The sequence below is a fragment of the Carassius auratus genome, chromosome 42 (assembly GCF_003368295.1).
Source record: "Carassius auratus strain Wakin chromosome 42, ASM336829v1, whole genome shotgun sequence".
Taxonomy (NCBI): Eukaryota; Metazoa; Chordata; class Actinopteri; order Cypriniformes; family Cyprinidae; genus Carassius; species Carassius auratus.
In genome coordinates, this window is record NC_039284.1 from 12898502 (window position 1) to 12911452 (window position 12951).

The window sequence follows — 12951 nt, forward strand, 5'->3', positions numbered from 1 at the left end:
ATATAATTTTTCAAAAATCATATCCATTGTTCATAGAGGACGTTTCAAGGACATTGTTCATACAAGAAAGTGTCACCTTGAACTTTTGTCTAGTTTTCCAGTAAAATATCTAAATATACACAACAGAATCATTTAGGGCTAAATTTACAACCCATTCATTCATTCATTACTATTTTTTAATACATTTTTTTCTTACAATATTTCACAATGATTTTATTTTATCTTTTTTTTTCTATATAGTTCTTATAATATTTAGTTTAAAAAGCATAAAAATAATAAAAATAATAAAAAATTTGAAGCAATTTCTGAGGAAAATAAAATGTTTTTTAATAGTTTTAGGCCAATTTGGCACTACTGTATCTTGAATGATGTTTATTTGTATTTTTTTAGCGCACTGGCGAATTGCTTTCTTTTTGTTTTAAACACTAACATCACAAAATTTCGTTTTGTTGATAGCAAATTTGGTTTGTTTTCTTATGAAGCGAATCTTTAATTTGTTTAACACACTGAGAACAATTTCCTTTGCCTTGTTTGCACACAATCCTGATCCATGTTGCATCCAATATTTATAGTTTTGGAATATCCTCTCTAAACACACCGAAAATACGAAATAGATTAAATTAAGGATTTCTTTTGGACTTAATGCATCCGTGGCTTTGTTTAAAAGATCATTTGCATTCTAAACGTGCTTTGCAGATGCGCACGATTACAGCGAGACACATTCTGATGGCTCCTTTCAGAGACCCCTCTGGTTATAACACTCTGAGTAATGAAAAAAGAAATGTGCATGTGGTTTAAATTCATTATGAACGATCCAGAGTGAGGAAGAAGATCCCTCTCAAGTGAATCTGATACTGAATGTTGTATTCCTTTGTTGCTTATCATTTATTTCATTTGCTGCATATAGATCTAATGTGACCTCTAAAGCATAGAGAAAACCTATAGCTGTTTAATTCAATGGCAATACAAGTGTGAGAAACAGTAATTGTCAAAATTGCCATTGCACATATCATTTTTATCTGCAGCACCAACAAAATGTGGTTTAGATTAGAAACCAATACTGATGCTTGCCTAGATAAGTCTTGTTGGATGCCAATATTGGTTTGTGGCTGACATGGCACTCTTGCAGGGTTGACTTTGTGGGTACAGGTCGTGAACTTAAACCCCATTTAGGTGATGTCAGTTTCCATTTGATCTCAGACTTACGGCCTCTACGGGACTCTTTTCAGAGCTCAAAGTTCTTGTCAGTTTAATCAGGTTTTGGGGACAGTCAAAACAAACGTGTTGTCTAGTGAAGAATCTAAGGGAAAATGAAAAGCTTCTACTGGTGACCTTTCATCCATGATCACAGAAAGACCTCCAAAAGACTTTCAAAGATAACAGACGTATATCAACATGAGTCCTGCACTAAATGTAACAACATCTCACAGACTCAGGCAGATTTTAATGTGATTTTCATAATCTATATATATATATCTATATTGGTTCTCCACAAATGCTTTATTTAAAGTTGTCAATAAAAAAAAGAGTTTTAAAAAGGAAATACTATTTCAGTCTTTCAAAATGTAAAGTTTATTTATGACTGTGAAATTTACTTGCAATTTCTGAGTGAAATCTAATTAATATCCTTAAATTTGCCTTTACTTTGTGCAAGTTATAAGTTTTGTTTTCACAAATACAGTGCAGAAGTGTTAATAATAATGTCAGTAGGGTGATACCAAAAGAAGGTGCATAACACCCATCAATATAACCTTAAATATGCTGTATTGAAACAAGTTCATACTTAGGCTGTGTCTGAGGCAGGGATTTCCAAACTTTCCCAGCTATGATGGAAGCACTGAAGTCATAGTCGGCAAACAGCCAAATGTAAGTGCAATAGAACTGCAATGAAAATAAATATGCCATCATTGCATATAAAGGCCTTCGCACTGTACAAAATACATTTTGTCTTCATAGCAACCCTTGTTTCGTGTGTTTGCACTCATGCACTCATGTTGTTTGACCTTGAGCGTTTTGAGAAATCTCAGAATCAAATATATCTAATTGCTTCCTTAAGAGGTGCTATTTGATACTGGACTAGTTGCATATCCTTACATGTAAACTAGTTATTTTCTCTTGATGGTGGGAGGCACTCGTCCATGGAACAGTATGTGTCAGATTCATAAGACACCTGCTCCATTCGTTTTTATGTTTCTCAAACAAAGCTAGGTTCAGAAGACTTAGAAATGATGATATAGACTGTGCTTTTGTGTCCTATATTCGAAGCTTGACAGTGGTGGTCTGTGAGCTGTCGTGGTCACTGTGAAATGTCACAGCTAGGCTTGAACAGTAAGTGTGTTTATAACATCTCATTGCACAATGAAAGATACAAACTGTAGCCAGGCTGCATGTGCCAGATCTCTTTCTGGCTGACTCAGCGCTTTTGTTTTGTAGTAAGCATTATCATCGGAAACGGCTACAAGAAAAAGTCTGTAATGATGACACATTCATTGCCGTCTGCTCTAGTATCCTCGCTGTCAGTTTCAGCATGTAGCAGGATTTTACAATTCTTGTGCAGTACAGGAAGCCATAATTCCTTCTCTCCACACACTTAACCTATGATCAAACAGGATATTTACAAGTAATTTTCAATGAAACTATTACCCTCACGTGATGGGTGGATAGGAAAAGGCATGATATATAGAAGCTACATGCTTTTCAGCATGGCCTCTCTCTCTTCCTCTATTACTGCACCTTCAAAACTCCTTCACGTATTGCACAATGACAGACAGGAAGCACTCAAGCTGTCCAAACAGATGGCGAGGCAGAGATGTGAAGTAATGATGCAAAATTCATCATACGTGAGGACCTTTTGTTAATACCAGGGAATTTCCTAACAGCTGCTTGAGCGGGACTTTCTCCACAGTTTAGCAAAAGAAAAACACAACACTCACTTCACTTTGCTCGTGTTTTGACTGAGATTTCCCTTGTTTTTTTGTCTCAGGAGCTTCTCGGATCTCATTTTCGGAGCTTTTTGAGGGGCGGAAAGTTTGACTATATCCTAACCTGCGCTTGGATGTATTTCCAGAGGTTTTCTCACTTTTACACCAGACTCTGTTCCATAAAATGTAATTATTTCAGCCCGAACACATCTGACATCAATGAAACTCCCTTAAAGGTGGTTCAGATTCAATCATGTTTTTTTTTTTTTTTTTTACCCTCAGATTTGATAGTAGGACTTTTTGTTTAGTTAGTAAGACTTTCTAATTGTGCTTAAAGGAATCGATCATCTAAAATACAAAAATTCAACAGTTCAGTGAAAATCTGTTTCAACCCAGTCCATTTTTTAAAATCATAATTAAAAATAAAAATGAAAACCTTTAATTTGACTTTGTTCCTCACAAAGGTATTGTATGGCCTCAGGAGACTTGGATTACAGAATAAAAGTCATTTGAACTACTTTTATGGTGTTTTTAATGTTTTTTTTAAGCTTGATCGTGAGGACATTATGAACTAATGACTATAATATTTTTACGCACACACACACATTATGAATCATGAAATCTAAATGTTTTTGTTTTTTGCATTTATTATTTTTAGAAGTACAATTTTTAAAGGATTAAAGTAATTTTTTCTTCCCTTGATTAAAAAGGAAAGTAGAAGAATATACACAGAACTCTCTGTGAACTGAGAACCAGTGATTCAGATTCACATAAGTCAACAAGTTGTAGGAAGTGAAATGTGTGTATATGGAAGTAAGAGAGGGATGGCTGCCAGGAGGAATCCAAGAACAATAGATACTGAAATACAAGACATCCTCCTTGGCAAAAAAAAAAAAAAAAACCTGCAATACCTCACCTCTGCTGGGAAAGATGCTCAGGTCAGCAGTGCTCACACACATTCAGCAGTCAAACCAGTCAGGATCCAACACGTCCTTGGATAAAAATACTTAAGTCACAAGGGTTGAGGAACACGTCAACGGATGTCCTCATGCAAACCAGAGATCTTAGGAGTTGCTTCCACTTTGTGCAACAGGATTTGATAACAAAATACGAGAAAAATTAACTTCCATCTGGTGTTTTGTAATATATTTAATAGAACTTACTGTTTTTCTGGAATGAATGGTATGACTATATGACTCTCATACGACTTCTCAGAGTACCTGAGAAGGAACCCGGCTCACCCGTAAAGCTCTCTGCATTACAGGTGATCCCACCCATCCATCACATAACTTTTTCACACAACTGAAGAACAGTTTTCATCCATCAGGCTGTCAGGAAGCCGAACACCCTCCCGACCTTGCTCCCCCCTCCCCTCTTTTGTCCCAGACACAGATGAACTATGAATTCAATTCTCTGTATGTATGTGCTGTACATGTGGAAGAATTGACAATAAAGCAGACTTGACTTGACTTGACTTGAAGTATAATAAAAAGCTTAAATCATGGTCTCAACAGTGTGGGTGGGCAGTAAAGTATACTTTTTTAAATTCCAAATATATTTATTTTAAATCTTAAAATGCAACTTAAAAACAACTTGGATAAATGAAAATATATTTTGGACAATATAAAAATATTTAGTTGAATGGTCTCAAAAATGGCCTCAAAATTATTGAAAATTAAAAAATTATATTAAGAAACTAAAACTAATTGAAACCATATTAATGTAAATATATTTGAATATGTATATATATATATATATATATATATATATATATATATATATATATATATATATATATATATATACATATATATACATATACATATATATATATATATATATATATATATATATATATATATATATATATATATATATATATATATTTGCAATAAATGTTAAGCATTTTTTTGTATATCTTGAAATGTATTTATAAAATTAATTTAAATATGAAATTACATTTATGCATCCAAAGTGTATCCAAAAGTTTTTACCTAGCAAATATATAAAATGTATCTAAATTTTTTTTTTTTTTTTTTTTGCCACAATGTGAAAAACCTAACAAGTAACATCAACTATTTTTATGGTACTTTTCTGTCATTTTTTGAAACTTATATAGAGTCTCTCTATATTTACTTTCATTTAATAGTATTCCTAACACCTCTATTTGTTTTTAATGGCAGAAAGAATGTGTTTAAACTTCCCAAGGGTAAATGATGACAGAATTACATTTTCAGATGAACTGTTCCTTCAACCTTGATCTTTCACTTTTTAGTCAATAATTCCAAAACTTACACCAAGTGGACGAAGGATGGATAGCTTAGTGGTTAAAAAATATGGGTTAGTGACCCAAAGTTTGTAGGTTCAAACTCCAAAGCTGCCACTATTATGCCCTTGAGCAATGTATTTAATTCAGAGGGATACAGTAGAAAATGTACTGTATGTACTGAAAACATTAGCACAATAGCAGTAATAAAACTATGTGTGGAAACACCCTTACACAGTGTTTTATTTTGTCCAGTCGCACTATTGTCGTAGCTCCTTAACTGCACATCATCGATTTCCCCTAGACTTTCTTTCTGAAGTGATGATGTCAGCAGACCTCCCTGGTTGCTTGATTGTTTATGAGTGTTGGAAATCCTATGCTGCCCATTGATGAAGGTCAAACAAAGGACTGGCTCTGTTTATTTTCCTTCCAGTCAGCCTCTCCACATCATCCTCAAAAAGCATGGAAGGCACTCAGAGAACATGGTGGTGCCTGCTGAAATATTTGAGAGTGATGCCTTGTCTCCCGACAGCCATATGTGGAAAAAGTGATGTTGCATTTCAAGCGATAGATGGCTGTAGTAGTTTTTAACAAATCCATCCCCATGCATTTTGCATGCATGCAAAACTATGATCAATGCAGTGGACAAAATAGATTTGGGAAAAATGGTGTTGCTTATAATTTCCACTTAGTGTGTGGATGTGTGTGCATGCACATTGCACAACACATTGTGGTCTGAGCATAGTGTCAGATTCATTGCTATTGTCAGAATCAATATGAATAGAAGGTTTAGCACATTGCCCACTGCAGTCTTATTCGAAAGCAGCTTTGCCCAAAAGTGGCTACATATGACAGCAGGAAGAGTTCTATGAGTGTCTTTGTTTAAAGGAACAGTCAATTGAATAGCAATACAAATAGAAATTTGTTATAAACAAATATAGGTAATGCTCTTTTTCATTGAAAGAAAATTTTTCAAGAATTATGGACTGGATGTTGGACTGGAGTGATGTGGATTACTTGTGGATTATTGTGATGTTTTAATCCGCTGTTTGGACTCTCATTCTGACGGCACCCATTCACTGAAAGCGGATCCATTGGTAAACAAGTAATGTAATGCTAAATTTCTCCAAATCTGTTTCTATCAAGGATCTACATTTTGTATGGTCTAAGGGTGACTGAAATTTTAGACAGTTTTAATTTTTGGTTGAACTGTATGTCTATACACTACAGAAAACTCTGGTGAGTGTTTAAATGATAGAAAGGCTTTTGAAAAGTGCAGAAAAAGAAAGAATCTTTCTCACTAAATGACCAGAAAGTCTACTAAAGTTTTCAACTGGGCTGACCATCGCCTGAGACAGACATTTTTTTTTTTTTTTTTTTTTTTGTCATATGGCCTTTTCATTTTTCACAGAGCTCTCATCACTTCAATTTTAAAAGTGGTGTAATTATATACCTGAGATGTAAAGGCCTTCACCAGAAGCCGGTTGGAGAGTCACATCTGGAGAATAGCTCTCTGCAGCAGACATTGGATTTGCTTTCAGGTCTAGTGCAGTATGTGTCTGAGGCACTGATCTATCAAAGTTCTAGGAAAAAACAAAAAATGATTCAGATGTGAAGAGATACATTTCGACAACAGCAGCAGCCACTCAACACCCTGTCTACATTTGACATGACGAGATATATAGGTATTTGTAAAACATTTATATTACCAATATATTTTTGGAGTTTATTTAAAATATTTGTATGATTGGCTGTTAAAACATCCATGGAACCTACTACAGTAGAATATAGTCAGGAAGTTGTTCTGTTATTTTCTGACGAGCTGGATGGTATTCATCATGGACAGTATAACCGTCAGCTTCTATGTTACCTAGTTTGAAGACAGTAATCTTTGTTAAAAGAAATATGTATTAGTTGTTTGCCTTCATTTACAGTTCAATGTATGGGCTAGTAGCAATGGTTCCCTTGGAGGAACATAAAGAGAAATGTTTTCCTTTAGTTTACTGTGTAAAGAGTGAACCCATCGCTCACAGTGGTCCCCGGTGAGAGTTGCCTGTTTATCCAGAGCAGATGAAGCACACGGATACAGAAGGAGAGAGAGAGAGAGTGAACGGATGGGGTCAAGGAGTTCATATCCAGGGAATAACCCACACCTCCTTCATGCAAAGAAAAGTGGCGGGCATTGTGAGTAATAGCATAAGAATGGTGGAGAAGATGGTGAATGGAGGCAGCGGAGTCTACATTTCATCACCAGAAAAGGGGATTAACAATGGCAGCGTCCCAGTGTGGAGAGAAAAGAAAAAGTTCCACACTTTTGGCTGAACTTCACTCCATTGTGCAGATTCAGGTTTTCCCAGAGCATATTTCCACCAGGGATAAGGACATGAAGAAATTCATATATTTTTTTATATGTATAATATGTTTTATATGTATATGTATACACACACACCAAAGCTGCTTTAATTTGATTTTAAAAGCAGAAATATTGTGATTATTATTTTGTTTTCTGTTTTATATATTTTAAAATGTCATTTACGCCTGTGATAGCACAGCTGAATTTTCAGCAGCCATCATGTCACGGTGTCTGGTTTGTGTTTCCCTGGGTGTCCACTAGTGGTCTCACTTCCCCATAGACACCTCATATTTTTATAACTATGTAAAACCATTTATATGTCACTTTTGATCAAATTAATGCATAATTGCTGAATAAAAGCATAAAAAATCTTACTCATCTCATAATGTACTGTTCAGTTTCTTAAAAAATAAGCTTACTCTTTTTTGATAGCTTTTTTTTTATGTGTTTGAAATCATCATAATGGTTATGCAGAGACGCTTCTAGTCTTCTAGTACTCATTTTTAGCACTCATTGCCTACGTGTTTTATGACAAAATGAGAGGAAATTACATTGTACATTAAAATGCCATACAGCTTTCTTCCTCAGCAAATCTTTATATATATATATATATATATATATATATATATATATATATATATATATATATATATATATATATATATATATTTATATATATATATATATATATATATATATAAATCATGGCAAAAGAAAAAAGTAGCATTATGTTCCCCATGTTCATTGTGAATGGATAGAAATCAGCGCTAACTCAGCTGAGATAGTCCATAATGCAAAAATTTACAGCCAAAAATGTCTCCCGAAGCATTCAGTTGTTTGCTAATTAAACCATTTTGCCGAAACTTATAAACAGTTCTTTTAACTTCCATAATAAGTAGTGTACTGGACATCTGGTGGATGATCTGCCTCTAAATGAGATTGTGTCTTTCATGTTTTATACACATCCGTGTAAAGCTTACATCAGCGTGTGAAGTGTTGTGAATGTTTCCGCCTGCAGTGGTTTACAAACGGCAAACTGTGCTATGACAGTCAAAACACTCTGAAGCTCTTTTTGCTAATATTTAGTGAAGCTGCCAAATTTAGACTGTCACTGTAAAGAAAAGGACTGTTTGCATGTTGTGCAGGGTCAGAGTGACATGGACTTATCTAGAAATTCATTGATACAGAATAAGGACATAAGTAGCCATTACTCCAGTCTACAATGTCACATGATCATGAAAAATGATTCTGTTATATAAGATGTGTTAATGCAGTATCACAAAATGCATTGCAAAATCCATTGCAAATCAACCATAATGACCTTCATATATAAACATATCTATGTATGCATAAATATGACATATTTCATACTACAAAAGCATACATCAGCTTAAACACGATAGAGATGTTTTGAGATGCTGATTATTCTAAACCAGTTTAGCTATATCAGAGAATGGTTTCATGGGTGGGAAGTTTGTGCTAAGAGAGGAAACTTCACATCCGGGTTCTACAAAAGCCAGCTGATGTTATTAGTTTTGAGAGGCACTAAAGCAGCTATAAACATGGACTAAAAGAGTTTTAAGCAGACAGCAGTTAAGCTGGGTTTATTGAGGTTGTAAGATAGACCCCTCATGTCCATTAGCAACAGTATAAGTTACTCTAACAAAGACCCTGGGAAGTATTCTTTTCCAGTCTTATATTTCCAGTAATGGAGGTCTATTTCCTTTTGGAGGTTTTTAACTATGGGTGGAAGTCACTAGTGAATTGACTTTGCCCAATCTACCATGTAAGGCAATTCTAAAACAAAACAAAACTTCATGTATTTACTCAGTAACGATTGTTTTTGTAGTATGAAACTGGATGGATTCATTATATAGCCTGTCAAAAGTTTGAAAATGGATCGGTCTTGCTTTTTTAACTGAAGTGTGCCTGTATATGAGCTTTAATGTGTAGGATGACCATATATCCTCTTTTTCAACATCTCCTGGGATTTTGCCTAAAATGTCTTAGCCTTTGTTTTCCTACTGATGTGCTCTCTATACAGTCCTCTTACATTATATTTGCATTGCAAAAACCGGACATTTTAGGCAATTTAGAAATCTCGTCCATGACATGAGGACATATGGTCACCCATATGTCACCCATATGTAAGATTTTGGATTCTTTTGGATTATACCTGTTAACTCTTCGCACGGACTCTCTAGGAACAGTGAGTATCTTTAATTTCAATGCAAAATTTCAATGTTATGGATTGTCTCTTTTGAGTATTGATAGTTTTAATCAGAAGCCTGAATATACATTAAAACAACATGATAGCATGCTATTATAGATAGATCATGATGCTAATCCATTGTTTTTCTTTTACTATTTTATAATTAAGTGTAGCAAAGTAATATTTTAGATGTTTATCAGTTGTTTTTTCCTGTTCCATGTAAATGATGAGGTATACATAGAGTACTGTGCAAAAGTCTTAGGTCACTAGTTTTTTCACCAACAAAAAAATAGTTTTAAGTCAGCTATTTCTATGTTTTGCTGTAGTGCATCGGTAGTAAGTATCACAATTCCAAACATTATTTTTTTGCCATTAATTGTAATAATCCAGTGAGATATTTGTTTGCACAAGGAGTACGACAGCAGCCAGTTCTCCACACATAGATCTGATCTCACCATCATCAGTCTGTCTGGAATAACATGAAGAAACAGAACAAACTGAGACAGACTCAATCCAAAAGAACTGTGGCGATGTCTCCGAGACACTTCAAGAAACCTACCTGCAAAGCTACCTGAAAAACAATGCGCAAGTGCACCTACTGTAGGACAAAAGCTTTTTTAACGTATAGTGTGGTCACACCAAATGTTGATTTAATTTAGTTAAGTCAACAGAATGGCATCCTCACTTTACAGCATTTTTACACAAGTGCCTAAAACTCTGCACAGTATTGTAGATTTGCAGGTTTCTTGAAGTGTCTTGGAGACATCACATCAGTTCTTCTGTATTGAGTCTGTCTCAGTTTGTTCTGTTTCTTCATGTTATTCCAGACAGATTGGACGATGTTGCGATCGGATCTCTGTTGTCAGATTCCAAAAATAATGTTTGCAAATGTAAACTGATATTTCCTAGTGACATACTACAGCAAAATACAGAAATAACTAAGAATGCACAGTACTGTATATTTGACATTTGATTAGATTTTTTACTTTGCATGAAAATTTGATTTTATATAGTGGTAACATTTTAAGTGTTGTTTTTTCATTTCACATCAAAATGTTGCAGTATTCACCTCCTGAATATAAAACAACATCCTGGAATTTGAGAGACAGATCATGATGTTTCTTAGTTGCTTTATCTTACTTTTGTGTGAAAAGGTTGAGGTATACATAATGGCATTTTGTTGAAACACCCAAAAACGTATTTTTCTCAAGATTCATAATCCTGAAGAATGCATGGGTTTTCCCTGTGGCGTGTTGTTTGCCAATGTGTATGAGTATACTTGCATATTTCTGCTGTTACTTAAACACAAGGGCTGGTGTGTACATGAGTGTCATGATCTGAACTGTGTGGGGAAATGTGTCCAAGGATGTTGTGGGGAGGAATAGAGCTGAAAATGACAAATACATGGGTAGAAGCAAACCAACATAGAGTCATAACAGCTGAGTGGATGGAGTGGCAGATTGAGCTCGGATTGTCTGAACCACAGAGTGACAGTAATAATCATATCCTCAGTCGACCGAACGGAGCTGGGCTTTTTTTGGAATGATTTAACGTGAGTCTCAAGCCTCTTGGTCATCCTGCATGATGAGATTTGTAAGGTCACTTCCTTCAGCAAAGCCAGAGGAGTCACTGTCTGACCAAACACCGCCATAAATTATCAGCTTCCGTCTATGTATGTGCGGGAAAAGTGGCTGATGTCATGGAGTGCAATCTTGAAATGCTCAGCAGTCGATGGGATGTGAATTTACTGCGGGTTGACTTGTCGAAACATGTTTCTAATAAACCACGACCTGCTACAATTGCTGTCATAAAATGTGTCATGTCACATGGCCCCCCTCTCAGATGTGAAAAGGTTAGTGGTTCTCTGTAAAACTTGTTGGTCACGTCAGTCTTTTGTGCCCAAGTAACCATGTAGTGAAAACTGAAACTTATGGAATTGCACTAATTTAACTTTTTTTTGTGACCTTGAAAAATGTATTTATACATGAAAAGGCAAAACTAAAGGCTCCCACCCACAAGCTGACTAAAAATTATGGTCATAGTGGCTCTCTTTGTAGGTAAGCTCAAATGACTGTAAGGTTTTGATTCATGGTTTTAATTACTCATTCTTTGGTGGGTCCCTTGTGGAGTTAAGGGAACTACTGCTCAAAAGTAAGGGGCCAGTAAGATTTTTATTTTTTTCATATTTTTGAAAGAAGTCTCATGCTCATCAAGGCTGCATTTATTTGACCAAAAATACTGAAAAAATAATATTGTGAAATATTATTTCAATGTAAAATAACTGTTATTTTTATTTTAATATATTTTACATTTTAATTTATATATTTTGTAATATAATTTTTAAATTAATTCACATTTAAAAAAAATAATGCAATCAATTTAATGCATATTTGCTGAAGTATCCGTTTCTTTAAAAAAACAACTGACCACAAACTTTTGAACAGTGCCGTATGTGCATTCATATGCATTTTTTTTTTTTATATATATGGCTCATCATATTTTTGCCTAAATCAATCGAAGAGACTTTTTATACATACATAAAGTACAGGCACTTAAAAAAAAAAAAAATGTATATATTTAATATATATATATATAAATTCGCCTTGGCTTTTGCGGCCTACATTTTTATGCATTTTACAGCTAACTACAGGGAAAATGACAATTTTCACAATGTTGACACAAAGATAACTTATATTTTCTCTTAATACCGAAAAGTATTGATTATATCTGAGATTTTATGCTGTAGGTTTTGCAACATTTTTGCGTCAAACTAAATTTGAAAATACATTTTGAGTTAAGTCTCCTGCTGTCTGGGAGCATGGCTGCTCACTAGGTTGTGGAACAGAGTTTGTGCTTAGTCAGTGCTTACTATGAACATAAACATGAATAATGCAAAATTAACAAATACTTTAAAGCTGAAACTGCACCAAATATATCTTAGCAGCAAGTCTAGTATTGTCACCAAGTCCAGATGCTAGCTCTATTAGCAGAAGAGGTTTTGCTTGTCCTGCCTTGCTGCTTGTCTTTAATAGGGCTGATAGTATTGTAAAAGGATATTGTGATTCCTCTACCTAGGACATCAAGCCTCATTCCAGATGATTTGGTGCTCCATATGATAAACAGATGAATGAGATGCGATCTAGAAATAATCAGCTTTTTAAATGCTTGTAGGCAGAATAACACACAATAACTCAATAGT